The sequence below is a fragment of the Stegodyphus dumicola genome, chromosome 11 (assembly GCF_044657685.1).
Source record: "Stegodyphus dumicola isolate Sdum_Otavi_A_Nest chromosome 11, ASM4465768v1".
Lineage (NCBI taxonomy): Eukaryota > Metazoa > Arthropoda > Arachnida > Araneae > Eresidae > Stegodyphus > Stegodyphus dumicola.
This window is the reverse complement of record NC_140778.1, coordinates 165,610,295-165,618,613: the sequence shown is the minus strand read 5'-3', so window position 1 is coordinate 165,618,613 and position 8,319 is coordinate 165,610,295. Positions and strand designations below refer to the sequence as shown.

The 8,319-nt window shown below is 48.0% G+C and overlaps 2 pseudogenes; both read left to right on the top strand.

Moving 5' to 3' along the window:
* Positions 1-437: 437 nt before the first annotated feature.
* LOC146994527 (U2 spliceosomal RNA) lies at positions 438-615 on the top strand (annotated as a pseudogene).
* A 7,526-nt stretch (positions 616-8,141) lies between these two features.
* On the top strand, positions 8,142-8,319 carry LOC146994526 (U2 spliceosomal RNA; annotated as a pseudogene).

Sequence of the window (8,319 nt, the reverse complement as noted above, 5' to 3'; positions counted from 1 at the left end):
AAGATTTCCAAGTATCGCCCGGTTGTTGAGCTGCTCAGGAGAGATTACACCGATGTCCAGATCCATCCCATCATCATTGGTTCTTTCGGCTCTTGGGACGACAAGAATGACAGAGTGCTACGTAGGCTGTGCAGCAACAAATATGGAAACCTTTTAAAGAAACTCGCAGTTAGCGAAACCATTAAATTTTCTAGGGATATATATGTTGAACACCTCACTGGAATAAAACAATCCTAAATAGACACTGTTGGACTCAGTGACTGGTTTTCAATATGCGATCATTATATAACATTTGTATAAAGGACCTTCACGGCTAAGTAAATTTTGTAAATATGTATATATCTCCCATATCAAATAAATATGAAATCTAAAATCGCACTGTGTGCGTTGTTGGTATAACATGCCATGGTCTTACCAACACTATGTAAAATGGCAAGAAACATTGAACAATAAAAAATTTTTCTGTTCTTATCAGCTTAATATCTGATACGACGTCGACATGACGTCAAGATATTAAACTAATTTTTGCAGATAGGCTTGTGGTTAGGAATTTATTCCGCCCTCGCCACGGGTTGGCCTGCTATGGCACTACTTGCAGGATACGGCCCACAATATATCCAAAAAGCAGAAACTTCACTCCCCCACTGCATCCTCAGGAAAACGTTTTTTGAAATGGCCCCTTCAAATTTCAGAAAACCGAAGATCTAACAACATCATACCTTTGTACGAGTGTGCCGCGACCTGCCTTTTTTTAACTTGATATTGCTCGGGCCCCTCGTTCTTTTCCTCGGAATGGGAACATTCTGGAGCCTCGGGTTTAACCCTCGTCCTTTTCCAATGTCAAGTTCTGGTTTCTGTAAATACGAAGTTTTTTTCGTATTTACAGAAATCCCATAAAATCCACATTTTCATCCCGTACGCAGAAAACTTACTCATTCTGCCTGACTGATTCAAGGAACATCGGCCTCGAAATATTACTCAAATTTCATTAGCAGTAACATTTTTGTCTCACTTCGTGTAAGTTTGAGAGAATTCCTATTCACATTTGCCAGATCTTTCAAACTACAGCGCGCGTATACACATTGCTTCCTTCAACACACGAGCCATTTTATTGTAAATAACTCTCGAAAGGGTGTAAAATCTTTGTAGGCACACTGCAGCAACAAAGACTTTTCTGTCTGTTTCCTAATGTTTTGTTTTGATTCTCTGTATGATTTAAAAACGCCAGCTAATTGTAATGGTCTACAATTATTGTTACGGATTGTTGTATTTATGTTTTTATTCATTCATTCATTCATTTATTTTGTTGGCACATTAATATTAACAAACTTGGGAAAATGCCAATAGATGGCTGCACTATGCAGGAAGCAGTTTATTCTAAGTTTTGAGATGGCTTGCCCGCCGCTAGTGTGGAAGTGTAGAATACAAAGTAATCATTAATTGTAAAGTAAAAAGTACTGTTTGATTGTACATATTACAAATTAATTTGTAAAGTGTTTTTTGTAATTTTTCTGTTTGTTTAATTGTTTTAAGGTCCTAATATTTCACTCTGTGTTTTCAACTGCAACGTTTGAACTGAAGAGAGAGAGAGTATCCTCTGTATTATATCACTGTCTTTATATCTTATGTAACCTCAAATTTCCATTATGTATCAACAAACCGCACTGCGTGCGTTATTGAAAGACGTGCCATGGTCTCTCAATACTCTTGTAAAATGGCATGTATAATTTGTAAATAAAAAATTTCTGTTCTTATCAGCTTAATTTGCCGGTTTGATTTATTTTTATAGGTTCACCGGTGGATATGCTGATAGAGTATTTGCCTCATCCGGAGGACGGAGCTGAAGGCGGAGCCAAGGTGGATCTTTGGTAAGTTTTGCTTTATTTTTCCTCTCATTTCTCCTACTGATGCTTGATGGGTTGGTGACCTTTACTTGCGTCAGTAGGAATCTTTCCTTTCCCTGTGAGCGTGCAGGTGTCTTTTCCCGCTTTCACTGAACTAGCCGTTTTCGGTTAATCCATGTGATGGGCGAGGTCTAACTTTTTCTACCTCTTTCCTGTCTATTCTTACTCTTCTTAAGTATTTTTTCGCTATTTAGTGTTAAAATACTTTCGTTGAGCCCTTATTTTTTCCTTTCCACAAACTCACTATTATGGTGGGCGTGGTCTTTCCTTTATTTCATATCTATCTCTTTCCTCTTTCTGGTATCGTTTGTTTCGTTTTATTTATTTTTCCCATGTCCAGGTTAGGTTCGAACTAACTGGTTGGATTTTATGCTTACTCGGATTAGTGTTCCGGAGTAGCCGTGAGCCCTTAGCCTGTGTTCTGCCACAGGTCAGGGATCGAGTAAGCTTCCGATTACCCATCCATGTGAAAAGGACACCCGGCTGGGTGCGGCCTTTAGTGGGGCGTAATCTTCCAAGTCCTGGTCATCGTCTTTGCTTTCCTGTCAATGGTTTTTCCTTTCGATCATTTAGTCTCGGTAGGTGCCTCGACCCCCAGTTCGTCGTGGGTCCAGGGACTTACCTCCATTGGTATCCTTGCAGACAGGCCACTCGGCTGAGTGTATCCTTAGCTCGACACCAATTTCCTTCCGAATCGGCTAGTTGCACGCGCTAGTTTCTCCGCCTACCCCGGTCATGTTTTTTTTCTACCAGAGCCACCGAATCTTCTGCAAAGACTCTTGCTCTCCATTCTCGCTTTGATCTTGCCAATTGCCAATTAGCAGTATTACTAATTATTTGTACTCTCGATTTCGAGCTCTATTTTCAGATGTCAGAGTCACCCGGCTTGCCATGCATTCCTGTGTCTCCACGGCCGCCTCGGATACCGTCGCCGACTACTGGTCTCCCTCCGATGCCACCTGTCCTTGGTGGACTGCCACAGAGTGTTGGATGCCCCGATGGATCGTTGGACATGACGCCACACAGACGTCTGAGCCATTTGCACGCTTCGGGTCACTCCTCCGTGATGACAACGCGGTCTGGTAGTCTTCACCCAGCTCCTGCTCCACGTCGCCACATCTCTGCCTCTGCTGTTCCCTCTGGTCCTCCTCTGCTGAGAAATGGTTCCCTGTGCCAGATGCTCTCCATCATATCTGCCAGGACGTCTGCCTCCTCTCGCATCTGCAATGATGTCTTCGCTTCCTGCTCCCGGACTTCGCCTCCTCCGGAAATGCTCTCTGCACCGCTCGTGCCTCTTACTTCGCCTCCTTCCTTACCTTCTCCTGGCTCCATCCTTGCTACTGCTGCCCCTTCTTCAGATTCCCCAGTGTGTCACCACACAAGGTCACGTGCTGCTGCTGGACACTCCTGCGCGCACACTTCTCCGACTAAGTCTCCTGTTCCTACTTGCTCGATCTGCCACTTCTGCTTCTCCTTCGGGTAGTCCAAGAGTTCGTTCGCCGTCCTCTGCGATCTCTGTTGATGGAACTCCTAGTGCTTCCTCCTCTCCTGTTCCTGCTCCTGCAACTTCTGGCGACAGAGCGTCTTTCCTATATTCCGACGATTCTGCATCTATGCGGGGTGTCTCCTTCACGCCCGGCTTCTGGTAATTCTCCTCCCGCTGCCGTGCCCGCGTCTCCTGGTGTCTCCACTTGCTCTTCTCCGGTTGACTGTCCGACGTGTGGTAAGTCGTTCCTCAACAAGAGACAGCTACGCTTTCACCGCTTCCGCCGTCATCGCCTTGCTCCTCCTCCCTCCTCTCCTGGTGCTGCTGACTTCTCTACCACTGGCCATCCGCAGCTTCCGTCTACTTCTCTTCAGGCCTCGCCGCCTCCTTCCAATGCTACATCTTCAGGCGCTCCTATTCCTTCTACTACCTGCCGCGAGGGTTCCACGCTCCATCTCGTCTTTCCTGTAAGCGAATTCTTCATGTGCACAGAGCCCAATTGCAGCCTCCTGTTCCGCTCCAACTCCTAGTCCTGTATGAAGAGATCCCTCACCAGACACCTTCTCCAGGAACATCTGACCCCCATTTCTTCATGTATGAAATGGTGCAGCCTTTGCAACTCCCGGCTAGCCAACAAGGTATCTGTCCATGCCTGTTTCCGCACCTCTCCTCCCGTCATCTCCACTGGTGCCTCTTTCCGCTGGAAGTGCACAGTTTGTCCGTTCTCCTGTCCTTCCCGGAAAGGGTTATTCAACCACTCCGAATTCCACCGGCGTGCTGAGAGGAACTCTTCCATTGACCACGACATTCCTCTTCCTGCTCCTGTGCCACAGCGACAGCCGCACCCTCCACCTGGTGCCTCTTCTTCACCCGCTGATGTGTCCTCCAGATCTCCGGCTACGTCCGCTCCAGCTCCTCCCGTGACTTCTGTGGACGCTCCTTCTTCACCTGCTCCAGTCCCATCTCCTTGCTCTTCCGATTCGTCTGCTGTATCGGCCTCTCACTCCCTGCCTCCTTCTCCTCATGACGTCTCCAGGACTACTCCTAATGCTCCTCGCCCAAGGCTTCTTCATCCCTCTTCGGCCGCTCCTCCTGCTCCAGTGTTGACTTCTGCCTCGCCTGCTGCCTCCTCCTCCCTTGCTGTTGTTCCTCCAGATTGCCTCGTCTCTGCATTTCCTTCCTCATCATCGTCACCTGCTCATGACACAGTCTTCTGCCGACTTCTCCGCTTCCGAGTTTCCTGATGTCAACCTTCATGAGGTTGTCCCCGTTGTGGCCGCTGATGACCCTGCTCGTATTCCTCCTGCTGACGAAATTCCTGTCACAGAGCCTGCTCTCCTGAACTTCTGGGATTCCCTGCACAGCTTTTCTTCTGGGATTACTGACGACGACGCTTGGGACTCCTTTGAGGTCTGCTTTCTGAACGTCACGGAGTCTGCCTCAGAAATTGTCAAGCTCCCTCCACCTTCTCCTCCTGCGCCTGGTTCTCCGCGCCCGGTCAACACCTCTAACCCTCGGGTCATTCAACGTTTATACCGGAGAAATCGTCGCAGAGCCATCCGTCTCCTTTCCTCTGACTGCTCTCCTCCTTGCTCCATTCCTGCAGAAGAGATTGCCCTCGAATTCTCCTCAAGGTACTCCGCCAGGGACTCCGACTCCTCTATCTTCACTACCTGTATATCGGAACGTCCTCCTCTCGATTTGTCTCCTTTCTCTCCTGCCGAGGTTCTTGCCAAGCTTCGCTCCTGTGAGAACTCTGCGCCCGGCCCTGACCGCCTCTCGTATGCCCACTGGCGAGACGCTGATCCAGACTGCAAGATCTTGTGTGAGATATTCAACATCTGTCTTCGCTTCCGGCGTGTTCCGTCTTCATGGAAATCTTCCCGCTCGTTCCTCATCTTCAAGAAAGGGGACCCGTCGGTGATTGACAACTGGAGGCCAATTGCCCTCAGTTCTTCTATTGCTCGCCTTTTCTCTGGATGTCTCGCGAAACGGCTCACCCACTGGTTATGTGACGAGTTTCTCCACCCCTCACAGAAAGGATTCATGCCGCACGATGGGGTTCTTGAGCACAACTTCATCGTCCAGCAACAGTTCCAGCTTGCCCGTAGGATGAAGTCTGAGCTCTGTCTGGCCTCTCTCGACATTGCCAACGCCTTCCGCTCGATCCCGCACTCTGCGATCTTCACAGCACTTCTCACGTCTGGTGTCGGGGAGGACTTCGTCTCCTTAATCCAAGACCTCTACAGGAATTCCTCTACCTGCTTCCTCTCTTCCGACGGTGCTTCTGGCCATGTAGACATCAATGCCGGTGTTCGTCAGGGGTGTCCCTTGAGCGGCCTCCTGTTTAACCTGGCCATTGATCCTGTTCTCCGCTCTGTTGGCTCTTCTCCTTCCTCGCCTCGTGTCCTCGCCTTCGCTGATGACGTCCTCCTGCTCGCTCCTTCTCCCAACATTCTTCAGGATGACCTGGATCACATTTCTGACGTCTTCTCTCGTCTTGGTCTCCAGCTTAATCCCGGTAAATGCCACATATTTCACCTTGATGCTTCTCGCCCTGCTAGGGTGCGTCCGACCGTCTTCTACCTGGATGGCATCCCTATCCACGCCCTCGGTGATGGTGATCAATTCCGTTTCCTCGGCAAACCCGTGGGCTTCCACCTTCCACCTCTCCGTGCTCAGCTACGTGATTTCTTGATCCTGGCTAAGAAGATTATGGACTCGAAGCTCGCTCCGTGGCAACGCCTGGATGCACTGAAGACTTTCTTTTTTCCCTCTCTCCTCTTCTTCATGAAGACTTCGCAGCACGCAAAGGGAGACTGGAGAAAGATTGACGATTTTCTGCGTCCTGCCCTCAAGAAGACCCTGAATCTTCCTCCCGAGGCTTCTAACAACTATCTCTTTATGGCCTTTCCGGCAAAGGTGCCCTCGGCATTCCACTCGCTGCGGAGGATTCAGACATCGCTGCTGTCGACTCTGCTTTCAAGCTGCTTTGAGCTAGAGATCCCTTTGTTCGTGCTTCCGCCTGGGATGATCTAACCTCCTTCGTCCGTGCACGCATCGGATTCGCTCCTTCTCCTGAGTTAGTGGCACAGTTCCTGTCTGCATCCGACGAAGCTCCCTTTGCCGCCTCTTGCAATTCCATCTCCTCTACGTAGTCTGCCTCAAGGTCCGCATCTCGGCTTCTCAAGATTGTTTGGACTATCGATGCTGGTGGGTCTCCCTCTATTTCCTGTGGTCCTAACACCATCTTCCCGAGCCAAAAGCACACCATCTTCCGGGCCTTCCGGACCCTAAGACGGGCTACCCGTATTAGAGATCTGTCCCTCCTCCCGAACCAGGGTAAGGCTATTGAATGTGTTGCCGTCTCGCGCTCGAGCTCGCACTTCTTCAGAGAGGGGTTCTTCACGCGCTTCGCGGACTGGAGATTTGTTCACCGTGCCAGGCTGAACCTGGTACCTCTCAATGCCTGCAAGCCCTGGGACCATTCACGCCGTGGATGTCGCCGTTGCAACTTCAGTGAAGAAACGCTCCCACATGTCCTCAACCACTGTATGCGTTACTCTTCCATCTTCCAACGACGTCACAATGCTGTGGTTGAACGGGTGAAGAAGGCCGCGAGTGGGCGCTGGGATGTGCTCTTCTGCAACCAAGTCTTCCCTGGTACTTCTCTCCGCCCCGATCTGGTTCTTTACAAAGGCTCCTCCGCTCTGGTAATCGACGTCACCATCCCGTTCGAGAATAGGCTTGCTGCTTTTTCTTCCGCCAGAGAGGAAAAGATTTCTAAGTATCGGCCGGTTGTTGAGCTGCTCAGGAGAGATTACACCGATGTCCAGATCGATCCCATCATCATTGGTTCTCTCGGCTCTTGGGACGACAACAATGACAGAGTGCTACGTAGGCTGTGCAGCAACAAATATGGAAACCTTTTAAAGAAACTCGCAGTTAGCGAAACCATTAAATTTTCTAGGGATATATATGTTGAACACCTCACTGGAATAAAACAATCCTAAATAGACACTGTTGGACTCAGTGACTGGTTTTCAATATGCGATCATTGGATAACATTTGTATAAAGGACCTTCACGGCTAAGTAAATTTTGTAAATTTTGTAAATATGTATATATCTCCCACATCAAATAAATATGAAATCTAAAATCGCACTGTGTGCGTTGTTGGTATAACATGCCATGGTCTTACCAACACTATGTAAAATGGCAAGAAACATTGAACAATAAAAAATTTTTCCCGTTCCATCCCGTCACCATCCCGTTTGAGAATAGGCTTGCTGCTTTTTCTTCCGCCAGAGAGGAAAAGATTTCCAAGTATCGCCCGGTTGTTGAGCTGCTCAGGAGAGATTACACCGATGTCCAGATCCATCCCATCATCATTGGTTCTTTCGGCTCTTGGGACGACAAGAATGACAGAGTGCTACGTAGGCTGTGCAGCAACAAATATGGAAACCTTTTAAAGAAACTCGCAGTTAGCGAAACCATTAAATTTTCTAGGGATATATATGTTGAACACCTCACTGGAATAAAACAATCCTAAATAGACACTGTTGGACTCAGTGACTGGTTTTCAATATGCGATCATTATATAACATTTGTATAAAGGACCTTCACGGCTAAGTAAATTTTGTAAATATGTATATATCTCCCATATCAAATAAATATGAAATCTAAAATCGCACTGTGTGCGTTGTTGGTATAACATGCCATGGTCTTACCAACACTATGTAAAATGGCAAGAAACATTGAACAATAAAAAATTTTTCTGTTCTTATCAGCTTAATATCTGATACGACGTCGACATGACGTCAAGATATTAAACTAATTTTTGCAGATAGGCTTGTGGTTAGGAATTTATTCCGCCCTCGCCACGGGTTGGCCTGCTATGGCACTACTTGCAGGATACGGCCCACAATAT